The following is a 27307-nucleotide window of genomic DNA, read 5'->3' on the forward strand; positions in this document are numbered from 1 at the left end:
AGGAACTGATTGTGGACTTTGGAAGGAGTAGGATGGGGACCCACAGTCCCATTTATATCAACGGGTCGATGGTTGAAAGAGTCAAGAGCTTCAAATTCCTGGGTGTGCACGTCTTTGAAGATCTTTCCTGGTCCGAGAATGCTAATATTAAGAAAGCTCATCAGCACCTCTACTTCCTGAGAAAATTACAGAGCGTCGGTTTGTCAAGGAGGACTCTCTCTAACTTCTACAGGCGCACAGTAGAGAGCATGCTGACCAGTTAAATCATGGCAACTTGAGCGCCCTGGAGAGGAAAAGACTACAAAAAGTAGTAAATACTGCCCAGTCCATCATTGTCTCTGACCTCCCTTCCATCGAGAGGATCTATCGCAGTCGCTGCCTCAAAAAGACTATCAGCATCATCAAGGACCCACACCATCCTGGCCACACACATCTCCCCGCTACCTTCAGGTAGAAGGTACAGGAGCCTGAAGACTGCAACAACCAGGTTCAGGAATAGCTACTCCCTCACAGCCATCAGGTTATTAAACTTGGCTCGGACAAAACTCTGAACATTAATATCCTATTATCTTTTATTTGCACTTTATCAGTTTATTTATTCACGTGTGTATATATTTATATAATGGCATATGGACACACTGATCTGTTCTGTAGTCATGCCTACTATGTTCTGTTGTGCTGAAGCAAAGCAAGAATTTCATTGTCCTATCAGGGACACATGACAATAAACTCTCTTGAATCTTGAATCTTGAATGTTCAGTCCAAACATTGTGGACCAAAGATCCTGTTCCCGTGCTATACTATTCTGTTATATGTATGTATCTCTTCCTGGGTACTTCTCCTTTTATCTTGCCTCTTTCATTAGCCAAGTTGTCATTCAATCACTTCTCTCTTAAGCTTATCACAGACTTTCCTTTTTTGTTACTGCCCTTCCCCCTTTCCCTAGAATTTAAAGGTCATTCATCTCTAAACTGAATTGGCTGTCATGGAAAGGACAGTTGAAGTAAGATAGAAAATGCTGGTTTGTAATTAATTATTACTCTCAATAAAACAATGAACTGATTTTTTGTCCACTGGAGGCTTCTCCCTTTGAACACATTTATCTTCTGTTTACTAATGTAACTCGGTTTCAAATATTAAATTGATGTTAAGCGTAACCACTCTCATCTTTTCTCCAGTGTTAATTTCTGGCACATAAAAGTCTCACATGTGACAGGTGGAATCTAATTGGATTGTTGATAAGCTGATTATTAGAGAGTAGGTGTCACTTAATGCCACAATTAATGACTTCTTCCATCACTGTTCTGATCATTCCAGGGACTGAATGTATTGTAGTTGGTCTGGTTAGGTTTATTTTCAATGCACGAATGGCAGGTTTGTTGAGTTTTCTTCCACACACATTTATTTTACATATTTACTAAACTTAATATGTTCGTCTTAATATTCATATATGTTAATAGGATGCACGCCCAAAATATCTGACTTTTCATTTTATAAATCGTGGCTGAACTATTGTATGTTCATCATTTACTTATTTCATGGCAGCTGGTCTTGATGAATTTTAAGACACTGAAGTCATTATTTTTGATAATCTATCTCACCTACTGTGCATAGTTGTCACCGAGACCTTTTTATTCATATCTTGTTTCCACTGAACCCAAGCACATTTTCAGACAGACTGTCTGCGTTCACACCAGAACCTCTTGCTCCAGTGGATCCGTCTTGCATGATGAGTGCTGGTTCCACCATAGCACCATACATTTCACCTCTGTGTCTTGCTATCATGCAGTGCATCAGCCACTTCTTGTGGAGCCCAATGATATATGAAGCATCTCAGTATTATAGAGTTGTTTTACAGCCCTGTTCATGGACAAACTTTAAAAAAAAACTTGTGCATGTTCCCACCTACACCACTCTTCTAAACTGCAAAATTCAGGCACTAGTTGGTGACATTTAACAAGACAAAAATTAAAAAAAAACGAACTGTAGTCTGTCAGCAGCGGCTAGACTACAGTTCTTTTATTTTTTATTTTTGTCTTGTTAAATGTATGTCTTGAGTCTAGTTTTTATTATTTTTCTTTAGCTGTGTATATGTGGGGGGTGGGGGAAACCGTTAGTCTCTTCGTTCGGGGACACAACTTTTTCTCTGTCGGGTCTCCCATGTCGTTGGGCCTAACATCGTGGAGCCGGCGGAAGCCTCCGGCCGGGACCAACCTGAGGGTTCCAGTCGCGGAGCCTGTGGACCTGCTATCGCGGAGCTGGCCATCTTCGGAGCGAGAGGAGCTGTGGTGGTGCGCGGCTGCGACCCGACTTTGGAGCTTTGGAGAGAGGTTTAAATGACTCGGAGCGGGGCCTAACATCGCCCGCCACGGCTTAAATGGCCACGGCCATCGTCAGCCGGGGTCTTTAACATCGGGAGCCCCAGTTCGCCTCGACGCTGCAGTTGGACTGCTGGACCGCGGGAGAAGAACAAAGGGAAGAGATAAGACTTTTGCATTCCATCACACTGAGGAGGTGTTGGAGATTCACTGTAATGGATGTTTGTGTAAACTGTGTTGAGTGTGGGTCTTGTTTTTTTTTTGTAATGTAAGACTGTAGAAAATGCAATTTTGTTCAAACCAATCTGTTTCAATGACAATAAATGGAATTCTATTCGAATTATGTCAAATAAAGTTTTTTCCTCGACTTCCCTCTAATCTTTCTGCCAATTGACCTAAAGCTATGCCTCCTATTTTACAAACATGAAGAGTGGTGTGTTACTTTTCTCCCAGATCATATCATTGAACTATTTGTGGAAGTGAGGAGAACTTAGAGGTAAGAGAATGATACTGACAGTCACTTCCATTCACATTAAGAAATGTTTTCCAAGGCTACTGCCCAAGACCAAACAAGGCCTTTCTCTCTTTGCCCAGAATTGGGAAATGGTGTAATTCATTACCAGAGAAAGAACTTGGGGCAGAGGCAATATAAACATTTGATATTAGATTGAATAGGTCATTGGGAAAGTGGATAGAAGAGAAAAATATATGTGTAGAACGATTCCCCGTCTGCAAGGTAATTTGTAAGCAGAGTTTGCCCAGGCAGAATTGCTTTTTTTCAAATATCTAATTTTCATCTACTTCCAATAGTGCTGGATCTTCAGAGATCAATAAAGGAGAAGCATTCATGATAAGTGAACTAAGCAATCATTTTTTCTGAAATTGCTTTTAACTGCAGTAAGTGAAATCTCCTTTACTGAGAGACATAATGTGGAGTCTCAGACCACAAACATTAACTGTTTCGCTCAGTACCATTGTTGCCTCTCCTGCTAAATGCTTCTAACATTTTCTGTGAAATTGATATGACCATTTTTTGTTTTCTCTGGCAAACCAGTAGATCTTATTCCACATCAACTTGCATTGTCAAACCTTGGCATGATTTGACAGAAAAAGATAATTGCAATTTCTTTCAAGACTCAACTTTTGCCAATTGAATTACAACCCCATGATATCAAAACTGAGTGCAAAGTGCAAATGTCTATTACGGCAGGGATTTGTAGTGAGAACATCAACGGAGGCCTACGCTGCAATAGTTCATCTAACAGGCTTTGATAATAAAGGTGGTTTTCAGAAATTCTGTTCAGAAAACAAGTTGTCGATCTGGTATCCAACCTTGCAATACTCTACATCAGTGAGACCAAGCGCAGGCTTGGCGATCACTCAGCCCAACACCTCCGCTCTGTTCGCAATCTCCCGGTGGCTCAACAATTCAACCCTCCCATTCCGAATCCGATCTTTCGGTCCTGGGCCTCTGCCATTGCCTTATTGAAGCTTTTGTATTGTTTTCAAAAGGAAACCACTGAATTTGCTGGAACCAACGAAAATGGAAATGTTAAGCAACTAATAGGGAAAACTGCCTGCATTTTCTCAGAGTTATAGAATCACACAGCATGGAAATAGACACTTCGCCCTAACCCGTTCATGTCTACCAAGATGCCTCATTTAAGTTTGTCTCATTTGCCAGCATTTGGCCCATATCCCTCTAAACCTGTCCTATCCATGTATCTGTCCAAGTGACTTTTAAATGCTGTTATAGCATTTGCATCAACTATCACCTTTGGCAGCTCATTCCATATATCCACCACCATCTGAGTGAAAGCATTGTCCCTCAGGTTTGTATGTAATCTTGTCCCTCTCGCCTCAAATATATGTCCTTTTGTATTTGATCCTTCTACTCTGGGTAAAAGACTTTCTCTTAAATAATTTAAAGACCTCTAAGATCACCCTTCAGCCTCCTGAGCTCCAAGGAATAAAGTCCTAGCCTGCCTAATGTCTTCCCCTCAAGTTTAGGTTCAGCCCCTCAAGTCCTGGCAACATCCTCATAAATATTCTCGTAATGCCATATGGTGGTAATTCTCCATCTGCACACATGAATCCTATCGAACAGTGAAAGACCTGGATAGAGTGACTGTGGAGAGGATGTTTCCACTAGTGGGAGTGTCTAGGACAAGACACAGCCTAAGTATAAAATGATGTACCATTAGAAAGGAGATGAGGAGGAATTCCTTTAGCCAGAGGGTGGTGAATCTGTGGAATTCATTGCCACAGATAGCTGTGGAGGTCAAGTCAATGGATATTTTTAAGGCAGAGATTGACAGAAACTTGATTAATAAGGGTATCAGGGGTTTATGGGGAGAAGGGGGTTGAGAGCTAAAGATAAATCAACCGTGATTGAATGGTAGAGTAGACACGATGGGCTAAATGGCCTAATTCTGCTCCTAAAATGTATGAATTCATGAATGTGTGAAAATCCCAAAATTCCTGAGAGGCATTCAATTTGCTAACTGCACTCTGATATTGGTCGGAGTACCAATGTCTTTTAGCTTCACTAGGAAATCTGTTTGCTTCACATGTCCCAGGTTGGGAGCAATGGGAAGGGGCCACACAGGATAAAATTTACATCAAAGGAAGTGACAATCAATTGGTTGAACTCATTCATCAAATATCTTTGCTCACATTGCACTCTTAATGATTTGCAGGAGAGACCAGATTAAGGAGATAATAGGTGATTAAGATGACCTGTTAAGAATTCTGTCTTTCAACACTCCATTAATAATTTTAAATCTGAGGTCAATTGATCTTTTCTAGCCAAGGTTATAGAGATTAGCCAGATATTTGGAGTTAAAGTCGATTAACAAAGATCTCACTGAAAGACAGAGCACGATTAAGGCTGCGTGCCATTTCTTACGTTTCTATTTTCCCCAAAGCTCAAAAAAGCAAAAGACAAACACATTTTGGAAGATTGGATTGAAATCAGTGAATAATTTGACAATGTAAATATATATCTGCAGGAAAGACATTTAGTATTAAGATGGACATTATGGGCATGGCAAGTAGCATGGCGGGTTAGCATGCTTATCATAATGCAGAAGTGTACAATTGCCTCAACAAAGCAGGACATGATTAGTGCAGCTGAGATTGCAGGCTCAGCAGTAAGGAATAGGAACAAGCTCACTAGTGCCTTCACGAAAGGCCACTGGATCTCAGAAATGTTTTTATCTGGAGATAAAGGAACTAGTTCCAGGGTCACCTCGATGGTAATTGAGAGAGCTTGGCGATAGTCAGCGGTGTTGTTTTCTTGGTAATCAGGGGCTTGGGTTAGAACAAAGACGTACCTTGGTGATGACGCCGTCATGACACCAGCAGACCCGCCAGAATAAGAGGATCTTCACTTAAGCTGCTGATTCAACGGGGATGGAGTCACAGTATCTGTTTACCAGCATGTTTATGGTGGCACAGTGATAGAATTACTATCTTACAACACCAGAGGCCTGGGTTCAATCCAGACTACAGGTGCTGTCTGTACAGAGTTTGTATGTTCTTCCTGTGACCGTGTGGGTTTTCTCCAAGTCCTCTGGTTTCCTCCCACAGTCCAAAGACATGCAGGTTTGTAGGTTAATTGGCTTATGTAAATTGTCCCTAGTGTGTAGGATAGAGTTAGTGTATGTCGATTGATGGTCCGTGTGGACTTGGTGGATTGAAGGGCCTGTTTCCAAGTGGTATTTCTAAACAAACTAAACTAAAAGTTGCCTGGATTAGAGGTTGGATAGACTTGGATTGTTTTCTCTCGAATGTCAGAGGTTGAGGTGAGGCTTGAAAGAAGTATATAAAATTGTGAGGCATAGATAGGGTAGACAATCAGAACCTGTTTCCCAGGGTGGAAATGTCCAACACTAGAGGGGGTAACAATAGGCGAGAGGGGGAAAGTTTAATGGAGATTGGCGGGCAAAGTTATTTTTCCACACAAAGACTAGTGGAGACCTGGAAAGCTCTGCTGGATGTGGCTGTGGAAGAAAATACAATTAGGGCATTTAAGAGGCCTTTGGATAGCCACATGGAAGAGCAGGGAATAGAGGGATGTATATCATGGACAGGCAGATGAGATCAGTTTGACCTTATCATGTTCGGTACAAACATTGTGGGTTGAAGGACCCATTTTTATGCTGTACGTTATGCTGTATGTTCTATATTCTATACACGATTGAATATGCATTTTCTAATCCCTGGTTAGTTCAGTGATAACCAAACTGTCATACATCGATTAAGCTGCATCATCTTGTCTCAATGTTTCATAAAAATTGAGGTTTCTGTACAGTTCGGAATAGTGCATGGATTACACTGCAGAGGTTAATGAATACTTTTCACTCTCCTGTTGTTGGCATAATAAACACTTCTCTTTGATTAGAGGATGCATCCCTGTGAGCGACTTTCTGCTCCACAACTACAGTATATCCCTCCTCAGTTTTCCTTGTTTCTGTTATTTACATTTTTTATTAGTGTACTGAAGATGATATAGAAACATAGAAACATAGAAACATAGAAACATAGAAATTAGGTGCAGGAGTAGGCCATTCGGCCCTTCGAGCCTGCACCGCGATTCAATATGATCATGGCTGATCATCCAAGTCAGTATCCCATACCTGCCTTCTCTCCATACCCTCTGATCCCCTTAGCCACAAGGGCCACATCTAACTCCCTTTTAAATATAGCCAATGAACTGGCCTCGACTACCCTCTGTGGCAGGGAGTTCCAGAGATTCACCACTCTCTGTGTGAAAAAAGTTCTTCTCATCTCGGTTTTAAAGGATTTCCCCCTTATCCTTAAGCTGTGACCCCTTGTCCTGAACTTCCCCAACATCGGGAGCAATCTTCCTGCATCTAGCCTGTCCAACCCCTTAAGAATTTTGTAAGTTTCTATAAGATCCCCTCTCAATCTCCTAAATTCTAGAGAGTATAAACCAAGCCTATCCAGTCTTTCTTCATAAGACAGTCCTGACATCCCAGGAATCAGTCTGGTGAACCTTCTCTGCACTCCCTCTATGGCAATAATGTCCTTCCTCAGATTTGGAGACCAAAACTGTACGCAATACTCCAGGTGTGGTCTCACCAAGTCCCTGTACAACTGCAGTAGAATCTCCCTGCTCCTATACTCAAATCCTTTTGCTATGAAAGCTAACATACCATTCGCTTTCTTCACTGCCTGCTGCACCTGCATGCCCACTTTCAATGACTGGTGTACCATGACACCCAGGTCTCGCTGCATCTCCCCTTTTCCTAGTCGGCCACCATTTAGATAATAGTCTGCTTTCCTGTTTTTGCCACCAAAATTGATAACCTCACATTTATCCACATTATACTGCATCTGCCAAACATTTGCCCACTCACCCAGCCTATCCAAGTCACCTTGCAGTCTCCTAGCATCCTCCTCACAGCTAACACTGCCCCCCAGCTTAGTGTCATCTGCAAACTTGGAGATATTGCCTTCAATTCCCTCATCCAGATCATTAATATATATTGTAAATAGCTGGGGTCCCAGCACTGAGCCTTGCGGTACCCCACTAGTCACTGCCTGCCATTGTGAAAAGGACCCGTTTACTCCTACTCTTTGCTTCCTGTTTGCCAGCCAGTTCTCCTGTTTGCCAGCCAGAAGATCTGGGACGTTTGTATTCTGGGCCTTTGGTCATTGCCTCAGGCTTTATGAAGGCAGTGTTACCATTCCATCTACAGGGCCAGGTATATTAAGTATTCTGACTTGCTACGGTCTCCATATGTAAAGAAGAATAAACTTGCCTTCAGGTTAGTGTAGATTCACTGGATTAATTCTGGGATGAGGGTATCATCCTATGATTTGAGATTGAGTAAGATTGCCTGTGTTGATTACTGATGGTCTAACTGTGACCTGCTGATGAGGAAATAGAGGGCCCAATTGCACAGGGACGAGCAGCAATTCAGTTGTCTGAGTTTAAAGATAAGTTTGGAGGAGATGATGGTGTTGAACACTGAGCTGGAGTTGATGAACAACAGTCTGATATACATGTAGGAAGGAACCGCAGATGCTGGTCCATATAGAAGATAGATACAAAATGCTGGAGTAAGTCAGTAGGTCAGACAGCATCACTGGAGAAAACAAATAGGTTGTAGTGAGTCCAAACTTTGTGATCAAACGGTTACTTTATTAGCAAGGTAAGTTTAATATACATGTGTGTTTGAGACTCTCTAACCAAAGAGTCATTGCTGCTGCTGCTGCTGAACGAGGGTGTTGACTTGTGCTCAGCCATATGCTGACTGATGATCTCAAGGTAAGATCTCCTGATGTAGCTGGACATTCCCCTTAACCCATGGCGTCACGTTCCCACCAAAGCCTGTCACGTGATAGTCCTCGTAATTACAGACGAGTGTTCGACAGTAAGTGGTCTGACCACCAGGTGATGCCACAGGATCCCCACCCCCAAGAACCAGGAGAACGAGCAGGCTGATGAAACGCGGCAGCCAAAGCTCATAAATCCACAGGCGATAAAGGACAGAGCGCGCTCACCTTCTACCGGAAGGTGCGCAAGCATGATCGAGGGCGGCTCCATCAACGGTCATGGGTCCCTGGCCACGGGTCGGGACCACGGGGCCTGCGGGCGCAGTCAACGCATCGTGTGGGCCTGGTCGGACGTGGATTGTGGGGGCCAGGCGAACGATGCAAAAAAACGCAGGACGGATGAGACACAGTCACATTTCATCGACCAGCAGGGGATCAGTGTCCTGACAAATATGGCGCCCAGCAACGGCTCGGAAACGTCGGCAACAGTGCAAACCAAAGAAAACACAACAAAGAAATAACGATAAACTAATAGCTAAACCTGGCGAGGTCATTACAGTAAAAAATAAAATAAAACGACAGCGAGCAAACATACTGTAAAGACCAAAGTGGTAGGAAGCTAAAAGTTCAATGGTTTGAATCATGCAGGGTTGTACATGAAACCAAAGTTCGAATTGTCCATTGTCTATGGTGTGAAAGATGCAGGATGGCTCGGGAATCCAATGTCCGATGAGAAGCTGTGCTGGAAGATAGAAAACTGGAGGATGCAGTGACACTTTCCGACCTGAAGTGGCTCTTTTGCTGTGGTCAGACTGCAGAGATACCATCCGACCTGAGATGGCGCTGTGGACAGCAGTCAGAGCAGGTCGAGCGGCGTCCCCCTCCGACGGGTTAAAATGTTGACCTCCGTACCCAGAAGTAGGAACATCGCATCCGGCTGGCTGTGGCAGCCATTTTGGCGACCGCGGCGGCCATGTGGTTGTAGGCAGGTCGGAGCTCCACATACCATCGCTGGTAGCTCTCGAGACCGGATGCACTGCCACCACAAGGTGACATTTCAGGACGAGACCCTTCTTCAGACCTCAGGTCAGAAGAATGGTCTCGACCCGAAATGCCACCTATTCCTTTTCTCCAGAGATGCTCTTTGACCTATTGAGTTACTTCAGCATTTTGTGTCTATCTTCAGTCTGACATACTTGTTCTTATTGTTCTGGTAGTCAAGTGCAGAGCGGGAATCCAGCGAGATCATGTTGCCCTTTTGATCTGCTGTGATGGTAGGTGAATTGAATTAGGTTCAGGTCTGTACTAAGGCATAAGTTGATATGCGCCATAACCAACTTCTCAAAGCACTTCATCACCATGAATGTTAATACCATCACAGTAACATGTGTCTTCTTGGTCTTGTTTTGGCACTGGTATTATGGATTCCTGTTTAAAGCAGATGGGGACCATAGACCATGGTAGTGAGAGGTTGAAGTTGTCTGCAAAATATCTATCTGGTTGGTTAATGTATGTTTTAAGAAATTAGCCAGGTACTTCAGAGGTTGAATGCTTTGACAATGATGAGCAGTTGTTTCTTTAGTTGGCGAGTCTTAAACTGGAATGCATACGGCCAGAATGAGAGGTTGACCACTTGAAATTGAGATGAGGAGGTTTGTACTTGTTTGGTTGTAGATATTCAGTGACTGAGCGTATTATAGATTTAGATCAAAGACTGAATTTAATAGATGTCGGAATAATAAGATAATTAGAACATTTGGAGAACTATTGAAGCTGTGTCCACATTGCAATACAATAAGCAATAGACAATAGGTGCAGGAGTAGGCCATTTGGCCCTTCGAGCTAGCACCGCCATTCAATGTGATCATGGCTGATCATCCTCAATCAATACCCCGTCCCTGCCTTCTCTACATATCCCGACACTGCTATCTTTAAGAGCCGTATCTAGCTCTCTCTTGAAAGTATCCAGAGAACCGGCCTCCACCACTCTCTGAGGCAGAGAATTCAACAGACTCACAACTCTCTGTGTGAAAAAGTGTTTCCTCGTCTCTGTTCTAAATGTCCTACCCCTTATTCTTAAACTGTAGCCCCTGGTTCTGGACTCCGCCAACATCAGGAACATGTTTCCTGCTTCTAGCGTGTCCAAACCCTTAATAATATTGTACAATAAGATACCCTCTCATCCTTCTAAACTCCAGAGTATACAAGCCCAGCCGTTCCATTCTGTTCCATGACAGTCCCACCATCCCGGGAATTAACCTTGTAAACCTACACTGCACTCCCTCAATAGCAAGAATGTCCTTCCTCAAATTAGAGGACCAAAACTGCACACAATACTCCAGGTGTGGTCACACTAGGGCCCTATACAACTGCAAAAGGACCTTTTGGCTCCTATACTGAACTCCCGTTATGAAGGCCAACATGCCATTCACTTTCTTCACTGCCTGCTGTACCTGCATGCTTACTTTCATTGACTGATGAACAAGGACCCCCAGATCCCTTGTACTTCCACTTTTCCCAACTTGACACCATTTAGATAATAATCTGCCTTCCTGTTTTTGCTACCAAAGTGGATAACCTCACATTTATCCACATTAAACTGCATCTGCCAGTCCTCCTACACAATATGCAGGTCCATCTGCTGTTGATTCAGGCCATTCACCAATGGCATAAAAAGCAAAGGCTTCGCATTACAGGGCTCTGCAATTGGTAACCCATTTTCAACTTCTCTGGCAGTTCTGCTATATTCCAAATAATATCTCCTCAGCACAGCATGCTGTGCTGAGCCAGTTGCTTCTTACCTTGCTAATAGACTTTTGTAATGACTGAGCCATCACTGAAGCATCTGTGAGGTGGTTTTCTCATTCTTTTCAAAAGATTACAGACAACTTTTGAACTTTCTGCCATTGCAGTCTGTGAAAAGTCCCAATGTCAAAGTTGCCTCTAGAGGTGTACCTGCAATTGATACTTTCATTGTAGTTTCTCACCAACATCACAGTACAATCGTTACTTCACTAGTTGACCCACAGTGAAATAAACAAATACCTTCTCTTTATTGACAGATTTATGGAAGAATGCCTTTGGTGTGCGCTTTAGGTTTCTGTAGGTGTACCCTTTGTTAATGTCAATCATTGTGTCCTCTTGAACGGACTCCCTCAGAGGCTGAGGCTGGTTGATATTAAAGTCTCTATATTCATCAAGAGAAACAGACCTTCTCTTGGAAACCCTCTTGGTAGTACTCAGTACATCAGGTTTAGAAAAGTTTTAAACGTAAAGACAATAATAAAAGACTAACTGCAGTTTTAATGGCTACAATTAAAGTCTAAGAAATAACACTGAATGTAGACAAGTAACTTTGCAGAGTTAAGGGCCTGTCCCACCAGCATGCGATAGCATGCGTCTAGCGCGACTAAACGGAAGCGGAGTTCGCGCTAAGTACGCGGTATGTATGCGGTATGTACGCGCAAAGTTTGTGTGTGACGTAATTTACGTCAAACTCACCAATCAGCTGGGCAGGAGGCGGGCCGACTGAATTTGGACGTCGGGCGGTGACATCATCACGCAACGGCATGCCGGGTGGTGACGTCATCGCGCAACGCCACTCGCTAGGCGTATGCCGTCAAGACGCTGCGTGCGACGTCAAGACGCTGCGTAAGCCTTCGAGACACTGCTTACGTCCGTCGAGACACTGCGTACGCCCTCAATGCGCCTGCGGGCCGACAGGCCGTTGACGCGCGGAATTTTCGGACAGTGCAAGATTTTCGGAGCCCCATGCGATGTCGGGACCAGCCCCGCTCAACTCCATACGCCACTGCCGATCGAAGTGGGACCGGCCCCGCAAGGCTGTACGCCTCAAGCGACCACGTTTGGTCGCGCTAGACGCATGCAATCGCATGCTGGTGGGACAGGCCCATTACATATTTACAAAGAAAGCATATTGTAGTTGCAAAACACTGCTGAATATTCTAACACCTTAAGCCCCTGTCCCACTGTATGAGGTAATTCACGAGTTCTCCCGAGTTTTGATTCGAACTCCGAGAATGTCCGTAGCGGGTCCGTAGGAGTTCGTGGATGTCTCGTAGCGGCTCGTACAAGTAAAAAGTAACAATTTTTTTCATCACGAGTATTTTTTTACTCCTGGACATTTTTTACAGGGATGAAAAAACGTCACGAGTTTACTGGTTTTCCCGAGTACCTACCGTTAGCATTACGAGCCGCTACGAGACTGCCACGAACCCCTACAGACCCGCTACGGACATTCTCCAAGTTCGAATTAGGGGAATACTCGGGAGAACTCGTGAATTACCTCATACAGTGGGACAGGGGGTTTAGCTGGGGGAAAAGTGATTCATATATAATTCATATTTTCATTTATAAAAATTTCTGAGGGCAGAGAATCAAGACACCCTAAATTAGTGTTATGTTTGTTGCTGACTTCCTTGAGCACACAAATATCCCATTTGTTGATAGACAGACAAATTTGCCTATGGCCATGTTTCATGTGACAAGTGACAAAATATGTCTGGTCTGGAAGCTTCCTTCATCTCTATCACAATGTTGTAAAATAACTTAAAATGAAGATTACTGGTTTGATATAGGCCAATTAACAAACTCTTGGTCAATCAATGGGATGGCCTCTGTTTTGCCAAGTTGCCCCAATTTCAAACTAATTACATTAGAACAGATATTATGAACAACATAGAACAAACAGTACAGCACAGGAAAGGCCCTTCAGCCAACAATGTTTGTGCTTAATATGATGCCAAATTAAGCTGATCTCATCTGCTTGCACATGATCCATATCCCTCTATTCCATCACTTCCATGTGTCTATCCAAAACCCACTAAAACACCACAGCACCACGGCACAGTGGGTCAGCGGAAGAGTTGTTGCCTTACAGTGCCAGAGACCGGTTTTATCCTGATTATGGGTGCTGTCGGTTCGGAGTTTGTATGTTCTCCCTGTTTACTCTGGTTTCCTCCCACTTTCCAAAGACTTGCAGGCTTGTAGGTTAATTAGCATCTGTAAATTATCACTAGTTTGTAGGATAGAACTAGTGTACAGGTGATCGCTGGCTGGCATGAACTCGATGGGCCGAAGGATCTGTTTCCACGCAGTATCTCCAAACTAAACTAAAGCCACTAATGCATCTGCCTCCACCATCACACCAGGCAGAACATTTCAAGCCCCCACCACTGTCAGTGTAAAGAGAGTGATTCTAGAAACATAGAAAATAGGTGCAGGAGGAGGCCATTCACCCCTTCGAGCCAGCACCTCCATTCATTGTGATCATGGCTGATCATCCACAATCAGTAACCTGTGCCTGCCTTCTCCCCATACCCCTTGCTTCCGCTAGCCCCAAGAGCTCTATCTAACTATTTTTTAAATTCATCCAGTGAATTGGCCTCCACTGTCTTCTGTGGCAGAGAATTCAACAAATTCACAACTCTGGGTGAAAAAGTTTGTTTCTCATCTCAGTTTTAAATGGCCTCCCCTTTATTCTTAGACTGTGGCCCCTGGTTCTGGACTCTCCCAACATTGAGAACATTTTTCCTGCATCTAGCTTGTCCAGTCCTTTTATAATTTTATATGTTTCTACCGGAAGTGGCGGCGCTGCCTTGCAGCTGCGGCTCGCCTGTAGTCCGTTTGTCTTTCCTGTTTTTTGTTTTCTCTTGTCCCGTTTTTATAGTTTATTTCGGTTTATTTAGTTGTGTATGTGTGGGGGGTGGGTGTAACATGTTTTTTTACTCTTCCTTCGGGGGGGATGCAACCTTTCCTGCCGTATCCCCCGTCTCCGTGTCCGTCTGCGCTGAGGCCTATCTCGGAGCTGGCGGCCTCCAACTGCGACCGAGCTCGAGGCTGAGGAGGCAGAGCCAGGACTTACCAATGCGAGGCTGGCCGACTTCGGGGCTGTGGTTGCGGTGCGACCCAACTTCCGACCCGACTTTGGAGCCTCGGAGGCTCGGCCGCGGACCAGTGGACGACATCATCGGGAGCTCGAGTTCTGTTTCCGGAGCTCCCGCAACCACAGCTGCATCCGCTGGACTGGAGGACGGCAGTTTTGGCAGCTTCGACCGCCCCGGGCCGCGGAGTTTGAACCGGCCCGTTTGCGGAGCACGGATTCAGCCGCGGGACTTACTTACCATCATCCTGCGGGGTCACAACATCGGAGGCTTGGATTGCCTCAGCACAGAGGGAGAGCAAGGAGGGAAGAGACAATGAATTTGGGACTTTAAACTGTGTTGAGTGTTTGTTATTTATTCTATGTTATGACTGCAGGCTAAACCATTTAGTTGCACTGAAAAGTGCAATGGTAATAAATTGAATCAAATCAAATCAAATCAAATGATATCCTCTCATCCTTCTAAATTTCAGTGACTACAAGCCCAGTCTTTCCAATCTTTCCTCATATGACAATAGCGCCATCCCGGGGATTATCCTCGTGAACCTATGTTGCACTCCCTCAATAGCAAGGATGTCCTTCCTCAAATTAGGAGACCAAAACTGCACACAATACTCCAGATGTGGCCACACCAGGCCAGTGTACAACTGCAGAAGGACCTCTTTACTCCTTTACTCAAATCTTTTTGTTATGAAGGCCAACATGCTATTAGCGTTCTTCACTGCCTGCTATACCTGCATGTTTACTTTCAGTGACTGGTGCACAAGGACATTCAGGTCTCATTGCACTTCCCTTTTTCCTAATGACACCATTGAGATAATAATCTGCCTCCTTGTTCTTGCTGCCAAAGTGGATAACCTCACATTTATCTACATTGTACTACATTAATTCTGATTTTGAATTACTGGCTGTTACTTCCACATAATATTATAACCCCTCTATAATACGCAACATCAACCATAACTTCCATGACAATATTTTCTGTATTTTTACATCCATGTGACGGAACCTTTCCTGCCTTTTGCACTGATGCAAATTGCTCGTTTCCTATCAAACCCTCTTGGAGTATCCACATTATCTGGTGTAAAGGAAATAACAATTTCTTCCTTACTACATGGAATCGTGCCCTGTTCAAAACTGCTTCATGGTTTTAAATATTGCTGGCTAGTCTGCAAACAACACTGAACAATTCCCACTACATTAAATAGATTTGCTTGAATTATATTGTTCACTTGTCCATACACAATGTGATTCTGAAACACCCAATCGAAAAATGTCTGGAGATTTTTTTTTTTTGCCAGTGTCTTTTGTCTGACCATGTTTCAAAATCCTTTGGTTGTACATACCAAGATCGAACTGGACCGTGTCTGGTGGTGCTGGATTAATATGGTACTTCAAAATTTTCATTATGTCCTCGTATGTGATCTCACCTCTATCTCATAAGCCTCCAGTCTGGGCACTTCTTTCCTCTTCTCAAGAATCCATGTTTTTCTGGGACGTTATCAAGACCATTCACCCTGAATACTGATACTTATTCCACATAGAGGGCATATGGTAAACTATGGATGTATCTCCTGAGCTCCTGACTTATTGGAAACAACCACTGCCTGCCATTATCATGCTCTCTACTTATTTTCTTGGCAATCGATAATTATTTTATCACACCCTCAAGCAACAACATTCAATCTCTTGTCACTAAATCAGCGTATGCTTGCATAAGAAAATAAACACAGGTATAGCTAGCAACAGATCATTATTTTCTGAAGGCAGCAAGTTCAAACTAAAACAGTATTGTCTAGTACCACAGGTACACAAAATTGCTGGGGAAACTCAGCGGGTGCAGCAGCATCTATGGAGCGAAGGAAATAGGCGACGTTTCGGGCCGAAACCCTTCTTCAGACCACTTGAATTGAACACTTTGTCTAGTACCACGTTTGGTCATAGGACATGGTCCTTAAAGAAACACTTACACTGGTTTACACTTAAGGTCTGATCTCTCTCCAAATATCAAATTGTGAAAATGGTAATGAAGATGGTAATGTACGTTGAATAATTTAACAGAACAATGAAAACATGAATAATTTGTAATATTTGATGAATTATTGAATATTATTGCAAATGGACGGCTTCTCTGAGTGAGGAATTCAACATATTCACATATTGTTTTGGCATATGGGAATTCTACATTTTAATCACATATGTATTTACCTCTGGCAACTGTAGTGATGTAGATTAATCAATGCTATGTTCATTCTATGCTAAAAGTAAACAACTTTAAATATCTAGTCAGTGCATGTGTACAATGAGGGTATCAACATGTTCAGTTAGTCCCAAAAGCAGTATCATTACTGAAAGGTTTAACAATATATTCAACACAAAATATACCGGAAATGTAAAAATCAGTAGTGGAATAATAACCCTTGCTGAGAGAACAGTTTTTACATCTCAGGTGCCTCGTTATCAGAATACATGGCAGGAAAGGTTGTTGGGTTGTGGAATTAACTGCAGAGTGAAGGTTTAATGCCTCTCCAACTGACATGTACTGAGAGATCCATTACAGAAACGGAAGAAGAGAACATATCCCCATAGAGTAGAAACACTTGGAGGGAGCAAAATAAAAAATCTGCGCTGGAAATATAATGCCCTACTGCCCACTTCTGAATGACTGTGCTAGATAATCAAATATTTTTTAATTGTGTCTCATGATCAACATGTGCCACACAGTTGAAAAGCTTTTGAGAAGCTAAAAAAGGGCATGTATAGTGATTGGTGGATGGGTCAGATGTATCTTTAGTGGCCTAACTCACAAAGAAAGTTTGAAATGAAGGCAGAGCAAGATATTTTACACACTGCAAACCTGCATTAAAAGATGTATGAAATGTTCAGAAATATTAACAAGCTATGAAAATGTATTGAGCCCAGTCTGCTATTTAATATGATCATTGTTGATCTGATTGTAATCTCAACTCCACATTCCTGCAATTTTCACCCCTTTGCATAACAATAATCAAAAAAAAAAGACACAAAGTGTTGACGTAATTGTTTGTGTGGGGTTCTCCCTGTGACCGAGTGAATTTAGGGCAGCACAGTGGTGCAGCGGAAGAGTTGCTGCCTTACAGTGCCAGAGACACAGAATGAAGGTGATAAGCAAAAGGACGGAAAGTGACATGAAGAAAAACATTTCACAAAGAGAATGTTGAATTTAGAGATACAGCAAGGAAACAGGCCTTTTGGCCTAATGAGTCCACACTGTCCATTGATCACCTGTTCACACTAGACCCATTTTCACATCCACTCCCTGAATATTTGGGGCAATTTACAGAGGTCAATTAACCTACAAACCCGCACGTCTTTGAGATATGGGAGGAAACTGGAAAACCCGGAGGAAACCAAAGCACCTAGACAAAATCCATGCGGTCACAGGAAAAACTCCACACACACAACACCCAAGGGGCAGGATCATATACGAGTCTCTAGCGCTGTAAGGCAGTAACTCTACCAGCTGTGCCACTGAATTGCACTGCCAGGTGGTAGAGAAGGCACGGGTGGCACGGTGTCGCATCGGTAGAGTTGCTGCCTACAGTGCTTGCAGCGCCAGAGATCCAGGTTCGATCCTGACTACGGGTGCTGTCTGTACGGAGTTTTTACGTTCTCCACCTGACCGTGTAGGTTTTCTCCGAGACCTTTGGTTACCTCCCACAATCTAAAGACGTACAGGTTTGTAGGTTAATTGGCTTGGGATTGTATATTTGGTATGTGTAAATTGTCCCTAGTGTGTGTAGGATAGTATTAATGTGCGGGGATCGCTGGTCAGTCCGGACTCAGTTGATCGGTAGACTTTTGATAGATGGTTGGAACAAAGGCCAAAGATTTACATCAAAAGTGTGAGACAAAAGGATTGAAGAGTTGCGAATTGAGGAAGAAATGCCAGTGGAGGGAGGAATAGGTGAGAGTCCAGATGGGTTACAGTGTAGGGGGGAAAGAAAGGTGGGGGAGGATGGTAGGTGGGGAAGAAAGAGGAAGGAGTGGGTTGTAGGACTTAACCTTGAACTTGGAAAATTCAATATTTATACCATTGAGCTGTAAGTTACCCAGGTGAAATATAAAGTGCTGTTCCTCCACTTTGCATATTACCTCCTTCTGGCAATGGAGGCCTAAGACAGAAACGTCAGTATTGTAATGGGAAGGGGAGTTAAAATGGATAACAACCGGGAGATCCAATAAGCCGTGGCAGGCATTTGCTCCACTGCAGAGAAGGAAAAATCCTTTGTAGCAATCAAAAATGAGAAGAATGAGAATGTGAAAAGGCAAAATTTGCTCAAAGTGACTGGATTGCTTTTACACAGAAAAGGTATAGACTCGACAGGCCGAATGGTCCTCTAGCTGAAATGCTTATTTTGTATAAACATACCCAAATTCAATCATCCTTGTACAGATAAACTATGTTTTATGTGTTAATAATTGAAATATTGGACTAACTTTCTCTATTTCATAATTCCAAGTCTTCAGTGAAATAATAGAAAATGGTCTTACATGGGCAAACAGCGTGACAGTTAAAAAATATGGAGATATAATAAACAAAGTCATGGTTAAGCATCATCCATATGAGGAGGACAATTTATTTACAGACTGATTCTTCAAGGGGCATTATGAGATTGAGGAAAATAAGAGGGAATCAAAAATAAATCCTTGGGTTTACTCAGAGATCCTGCCACAGAAATAGGAAATTGATGTTGCGGGTGAATTTTAGATATTGCATAGGAGCCGAATAAAATTTAAAAACGATAAAAAATTGTTGTGTGAAAAAATATGAACCTGTGTTAACTAATAGACTCACCGATGTATTTTAAAATTAGATTTGAAGCTAGTATTTGGGAGAGTTATTAAATCACCTTTCTGTCTCATTGTGGAATTAAAAATTACAGGAAAGTTATTTCCTACTACAGCATATATCATATATCCTTGGATATCATATATCCTATATCACATATATATAATATAGGATCATTTTAAATCCTAACAATTTTTCATTGCTTGCACATAATTGTCTGTTGTTTCTTTGTATTGCAAGAATGACACATTAAAAATATTATTTGGATGTAAATTAGTTTGCGATATAGTGATCATGTTTACTTTGTTTAGCAAGTGGAAGTTCTTTCATACTAATGCCATCTATTGTATGAATTTGATATGAATTTGTGTAGTTCATGGCTTGTGCTGCAGCTTTTTCAAATATACTGTCAATAAGGCCTTGATGGTCCCATTAAATTTAGTGTGCTGATGAAATCTTTCTGCTGCCATTATTGAAAAGCTTTGTGCAATTTACAGTCAGATGAACAAATATATGCCATTAACACCGGTTAACTGGCAATTTAGCTGATTGACAGCCGTGAAAAGAGCATAGTTACAGTCATGTCCTGATTGTCTAGTTTACAGCCATTCCAGTAAGTAGATCTGTAATAGTCAATCTCGTTCACTGAGAAATTGCTGACACATTTAATTTAAATTTAGGTCAGAGATATGTTGCAATAATTGAAGGACCAACATTTAAAATGCAGAAGAGTGTAAAATGTATCCCAAAGGTATTTTAACAAATTAAAATGAGTTTAAAAAGATTTGTCTAAAAAAAATCAAATAAAATGAGCCATGACTAAATATTTCTTGATTCCTGAGTTATGACATTCCTCTCATATGTAGTAATGCATTTGTCCATCTATAACAAATCATAGTGGGCTAGAGTATTTTCTTTGATTAAAGTCAGTGATCTGGGCACAATTTCATGAATGTTAAGAAGTGTTTATTCTGAGTGTCTACACCATGGCCAGAGTTTCTGCAATTTATTTCCTTACTTTTTTCAGTAATTTTGCATGCCACCCATCTGGACTAAAGGGCCTGTCCCACTTACGTGTCATTGGCACGCAGATTACGAGACCTCGTGGTCGCGTTGAGCAGCGATGGTCCCGCGAAGGTCGGGCACGATTACATGCGTACACACAGCTGTCTGGAGCGCATGACATAATTTGAAGATGGACACAAAATGCAGGAGTAACTCAGTTGGAACGGCAGCATCTATGGAGAGAAGGAATGGGTAACGTTTTGTGTCAAGACTCTTCTTCAGTCTGAAAAGAAGGGTCTTGACCCGAAACGTCACCCATTGCTTCTATCCAGAGATGCTGCCGGTCCCGCTGAGTTACTCCAGCAATTTGTGTCTATCTTCAATTTTCTTGGCCCCGCTCTGGCAGTAGAAGTGGGGGCAGATCTGGACCGCAACGGCCGTGAGCCCCAGGCCGAGCTCGGCGATCGTTTGCCTGCTTCTGCTGCTGTTGAAGGTGAGATGTTGCGTCGCGCCAGGGTCTTGGGCCTGTCCCACTTTGGCCGTCAGTTCCACGACAGGCCTTTGACGCGCAAAGATTTCGTTCACTACAAAAATTTCGGAGCCCCGCGCGATGTTGCGCACAACTGCATACCCCTCCACTCTTCTAAGTGGGACCGGCCCCGCGCGGCCATACGATGCCCGTGTGCCTCAACGCAACCACGAGGTCGCATAATTTGCGTGCCAAGGACACGGAAGTGGGACAGGCCCTTAGCGATTTATTAATTGTAAGTGCAGCTAGCCTTTCGGGTACCTCTATTAATTTTATGTGCATTCTGGTTTTCAGTATATCTTCCTTTGTTAAAACTCCAGTGGTATCATCTTCATGGATTTGGACTGTGAAATATACTTATGTAGTACCTCAGCTAGGTCCCTAGTGGCCATGATTTGGTATTCCATCTCCACATCCTTCTGCATAAACACTGTACATCTCTTCCCATACAAACAACCCACTGGCCCCCATCATTTATTCATTTCCCTACTGTAGCAAAAGCCTCTGGCTCTCAATCCATGCCCCATCTACCAGTTAAGGGCCTGTCCCATTTGGCGATTTTTTTCGGCGACTGCCAGCGTCATATCAGGGTCGCCAAAAGATTTTGAACATTTCAAAATCCAGCGGTGACAAAAAAAATGTTGCTACACAAGAAAAAACACATCAATACGTTGTCACGCCCCATCACGCCGCAACTTTTTTCGTGAGCTGCTACGTCAGTCAATGATGCCGGCAGTCGCTGAAAAAATCACCAAGTGGGACAAGCCCTTTTCCTCTCTGTCTATAGTAGAGAGGTAACTATAATTGTATTATTCTCAAACCAGTTGACACTCTCTCTATGTCAAGCATCAAGTGTTTAATAGTCATATGTACAAAACGGAACAATGATATTCTTACTTGCAGTAGCACAACAAGTTTGTAAATAGTACTCAATAGATAACATAACTGAGTAGGGATGTAATGCTGAGGCTCTATAAGGAGCTGGTCAGTGTGCAATTTTGGGCACCATATCTGAGGAAGGATGTGCTGGCTCTGAAGAGGATCCAGAGGAGGTTTACAAGAATGATCCCAGAAACCAGTAGGTTAACATATGATGAGCATTTGTCGGCACTGGGCCTGCACTCGCTGGAGTTTAGAAGAAGGAGATTGGTATCTCATTGAAATTTCAGAATTGTGAAAGGCTTAGAGTGGATGCAGAGAGGATGCTTCCACTAGTGAGAGAGTCCAGACTAGAGGTAATCGCCTCAGAATTAGACGTTCTTTTAGGAAAGAGATGAGGAGGAATTTATTTCGCCAGAAGGCGGTGAATCTGTGAAATTCTTTGCCACAGAAGGCTATGGTGGCCAAGTCAGTGGATATATTTAAGGCAGAGATAGACAGATTCTTGATTAGTACAGGTGTCAGAGGTTTAGGGGGAGAAGGAGGCGAATGGAGTTTAGAGGGAGAGATAGATCAGCCATGATTGAATGGCTGAGTTGACTTGATGGGCCAAATGGCCTAATTCTGCTCCTATCACATGATAATAAACGAAAAAAGGTTCATTAAAAAAAAACAAGAGTGCAAAACAAGACTATTCCTATTGCAAAGAAGATAGTTCAGAGTTTGAAGTTTAGTTGGGGTTTGTGGTGTTCACTAGCCTGATGGATGTTGGGATGAAGTTGTTTCTGCAATTGGAGGTCCTCGGGTCTCTCTATTTGCATAACCAACCTTGCAACCTCCTGATGGAATCATGCAGTACAGAAACAGGCCCTTGGGCCCAACTTGCCCTGCCGCCCAAACTACACCTGCCTATATCACTCTAAACCTCTCCTATTCATGTGCCTATCCAAATGTGTTTTAAAATGTTGTTACGATACTTGCCTCAAACACCTCTATAGCAGCTCATTCCACATACCCACCACTCTCTCTGCAAAAATAGTGCCCCTCAGGTTCCTTTTTAATCATTTCCATCTCTCCTTAAAACCATGTCCTCTGGTTCTTGATTCCTATATCGGTAAACGACTAGGAATCGTTTCACACTATCTATTTCCCTCATGATCTTTTATGCCTCTGTAAGATCATCTCTCATCCTCCTCCAACCCAAGGAATAAAGTCCTACCTTGCCCAACCTCTCCCTGTAGCTCAGGCCCTGAAGTCCTGGCAAAATTCTCAGAAATCTTCATTGCACTCTTTCCAGTTTAACAACATCCTACCTATAGCAAGGTGACCAAAACTAACACATTACTCCTGGTGAGCCCTCACTAATGTCTTGTACAACTGCAATATAACATCCCAACTTCTATACTTAGTACACTGACTGTTGAAGGCCAATGTACCAAAATCACTTTTGACCATCCTATCTACCTGTGATGCCACTTTCAAGGAACTATATATTCCTATATCCCTCAGTTCTAAACCACTCCCCAGTGCCCTGCCATTCACTGTGTTGGTCTTGCCCTTGTTTGACTTCCCAAAATGCAACATCTCAGACTTATCTGCATTAAACAACAATAACCATTCTTACGGTCACCTTGCTCAACTGCATGCATGCTCTGAACTCTTGTTATCATACTCTTAAAAGCATCCCACTTTCTGGATGTTGCTTTGCCCACAAACAACATACTCCAAACAACTTTAGCAAGTTTCTGTCTAATACAATCAAAGTTGCCGACTCAGAATTTTAAGTTGTGGGCCCACCCTATCCACAACCAGTTTATAGTTATATAAATATAAATTGGAGGTCCTCCAAATATAGTTATAGTCCATACTTAAGAAAGGATGTACTAGCCCTGGAGGCAGTGCAGCGAAGGTTTACAAGATTAATTCCTGCAATGAGGGGATTGACATATGAGGAAAGGTTAAGTAGGCTGGAACTCTACTCTTTGGAGTTTAGAAGAATGAGAGGCGATCTCATTGAAACATATAAGATCGTGAGGGGCCTTGATCGGGTGGATGCACCGAGGATGTTCCCAATGATCGGGGAAACTAGAACTAGGGGACATAGTTGCAGAATAAGGGGGGGCTCTTTTAAAACTGAGATGAGGAAGAACTTCTTCACCCAGAGGGTGGTTAATTTATGGAATTCACTGCCCCAGGGAGCAGTGGAAGCAGAAACGTTAAATATATTTAAGTCTAAAATAGATGGTTTTTTAGCTGCCAAGGGGATAAGGGGCTACGGGGAGAGGGCAGGGATATGGACCTAGGTATGGTTAGTATAGTAAGACCTGAGTGATCTCCTGGACAAGTGTCGATCGCCTGGATTGGGGTCGGAGAGGAATTTCCCGGATTTTTTTCCCGAATTGGACCTGGGTTTTTATCCGTTTTTTTGCCTCCCCCAGGAGATCACGAGGTTCTTGGGGTGGAGAGGGGTGATAGCGGTATAAAGGGGAGGGTAGTGTATTGTGTTCTGTGTCTTGTGTCTACTGTTTGTGGGTAAGTGTGTCTGTTTAGTGTTCAGCCATGAGCGAATGGCGGTGCGGGCTTGATGGACCTGGTGGTCTACTCTCGCACCTACTTTCTATGTTTCTATGTTTCTATAGTTAATGGTTTCTGGTCCCAAAAGGTTTGCCACAGACACTTTAGTCACATTAAACTTCCCAATTTCCTAAGAGTAGTTCAAGTCTCTCTTTGCCCTTACCCTTATTGGGCCCTTTACGTATTACCTGAGGAAACTTTCCTGAACACATTTGACAAATTCCACCCTGGATAAGCCCTTGGCACTATCACAGTCCCAGTCAATATTGGGAAAGGTAACAATCTCTGCTCTTCCCCAATTCTCACCTTCTGCACATCCCTAATTTTGTTCATTTCACCATTGGTGTTTGGCTGCCTAAACTGAAACATGGAAGTCGATCCCTAAACTATTCTACTTCCCTTTTCTCCACTAAAAAGCACATGGAATCAAGCTTTTGGTCATTATTCAGGGTGTCTCCATTTCTACAAAGGATGCCTTAATGATAAATTTTGTCTGATTATTGCCCATATGAAACGCCTTGGGATGTCTAACAAAATTAATTGTGCTAAGTATGTACAAACTGTGTTTGTTGATAATAGATCATAGACTGCACGAACAGAAGGAAGTTGTTTCATTCCCTGCTGAGTAACAAAGCAGATTATCAAAAATATGTGACAGAGAATGGCACCATTTTAATCTGGAACTGGTTGCTGCAAAGAGATAAAAGTGGTAACTAGGCCAGAAGAGTCAAATGAATAATCTCCTTTATGCCCCTCATTCCCTCAGGCCAGCCTGCTATAAATCAGTAGGAAGGGACTGCAGATGCTGGTTTAAACCAAAGACAGACACAAAAAGTTGGAGTAACTCAGCGGGACAGGCATCCTCTCTGGAGAGAAGGAATGGGTGATGTTTCAGGTCGAGACCCTTCTTCAGACTGGTTAGGGATAAGGGAAACGAGACATATAGACGATGATGTAGAGAGATAAAGAACAATGAATGAACGATATGCAAAAAAGTATCGATGATAAAGGAAACAGGCCATTGTTAGCTTGTTAGTTTGTTGGGTGAAAACGAAAAGCTAGTGTGGCTTGGATGGGGGAGGGATAATAATAATAATAATAATAATAATAATAATAATATATCTTTTATTGTCATTGCACGTCAGTGCAACGAGATTTAGTGTGCAGCTCCACTGATGTACAAGAAAGGTAAATAAATACAATACATAAATAAACAAGCTGAATTGATTGACGTGACCATCTGAGGGAGACTGTCCAAAGGGGGTGGGTGGGGGGGCACTCATTAGGGCCGGTTCAGAGCCGCATAGAGATAGAGGGAATGCCACGGTTACTTGAAGTTAGAGAAATCAAGATCATACCACTTGTAGTGGCTATTTCGCCTGTTTTGCATGTAATTGATGATGGCATGTGCCTTTAAATTTTAGACGGCCCGTTATATTGAGGGTGGGATTTATGACGTGTTTTTGGGCGTGTTTGGAGCTTAGATGCTTGCGCAGAAGTTTAGTTTTTAGATTAGTTTGGAGAGACGATGGGGAAGTTTAATCCTTTGATCATGCGGGCCACGTGCCAGATCATGCGGGCCATGTGCCAGATCATGCGGGCCAAGTGCCAGATCATGCGGGCCACGTGCCAGATCATGCGGGCCACGTGCCAGACCATGCGGGCCACGTGCCAGACCATGCGGGCCACGTGCCAGATCATGCGGGCCACGTGCCAGACCATGCGGGCCACGTGCTAGATCATGCGGGCCACGTGCCAGACCATGCGGGCCACGTGCCAGGCCATGCGGGCCACGTGCCAGATCATGCAGTGTTACGGAGACACGAGGAGTTTTCTAATGTCTAAAGTAATAAGCTGGAGTTCAATGAAGATTGTAGTAACGAGCCGTAAGACATTTGGATGTATCTTACTGTTTTCCATCAACAATAAAGCATTTATTCATCAAAAGACGGTGTTTTGAAGCCATATCTGAGAAGAAGCTCTGAAGGTCTCTGTGAGTGAGCTCGCATGCGTTTCGAAGACACCCCCTTCAATCATTCTCATCCATTTAGCGGCTATGGTGCTAATTACTTGAAAGATATGAAAATCTGCCGCTACACCACTGGGCTGTAAGCTGCCCAAGCAAAATATGAGATGCCGTTCCTCCAATTTGCATTTAGCCTCACTCTGACAATGGAGGAGACCTAGGACAGAAAGGTCTGTGTGGGAATGGGAAAGAGAATTAAAGTGTTTAGCAAATGGGAGATTAGTAGGTTCAGGCGGACTGAGCGAAGTGGCATAAATCTCTTTTCCTTCCTCACTTTTGAATTCAACACAACGGGGTAGTTGAGCATCTTCCCTGATATTTTTGAGGAGCGAATACGTGCACAGAGCAATGTGCTATACAGACGTTAACATGTTACGGTTCTCTGTAACCTCCACGGCCAGATCTTCATTCTTTCCCTGTTTTGTATTTCCATCAGTATTATAGGGTGTTGCAATAACAAGCACAGAAATAAACCAATTTACTTAGTTTAACTGGTCTAAGCCACAAGTGAACAAGGCCAGGTTAAATACAATCCAGGTGAAATAATTTCTACAGAGATAGAATTTTAAAGAAAATTAGCTATGTCATATTGTATCAAATCTTCTTCAGACCACACAAATCACATTACCTTAGTTTACAGAAAAGATTTAGCTGGACCTAAGCATTAAGCCACAAATGTGATGTTAAATCTGTTTGGAAAGGTCAAACAGAGAAATACAAAGTTTCTTCTCCCTTGAAATGTAAAGGTGGAGGGGGGTTCCGACAAGGCATTTAAATTTTCTGAATGCTTCTGATAGATTTGGTTCATACAGAATATTTATCCTCATCTCCAAGAAACAAAAACTAATGGATTTCAATAATAGAAATCAAATAGGATATTCAGAAACAGAATGGTGGGAACAGAATTTGCTAGAGGAAGGAATTATTAAGGAGGATT

The 27307-nt window shown here is 42.9% G+C and overlaps 1 protein-coding gene across 1 annotated transcript in view; it reads right to left on the reverse strand.

Annotated features, from left to right (window-relative positions):
* dpp10 (dipeptidyl peptidase like 10) overlaps positions 1 to 27307 on the reverse strand; it is a 683609-nt gene that overhangs the window by 292456 nt on the left and 363846 nt on the right. The window lies entirely within an intron of this gene.

This window comes from Amblyraja radiata, chromosome 7, assembly GCF_010909765.2.
Source record: "Amblyraja radiata isolate CabotCenter1 chromosome 7, sAmbRad1.1.pri, whole genome shotgun sequence".
Lineage (NCBI taxonomy): Eukaryota > Metazoa > Chordata > Chondrichthyes > Rajiformes > Rajidae > Amblyraja > Amblyraja radiata.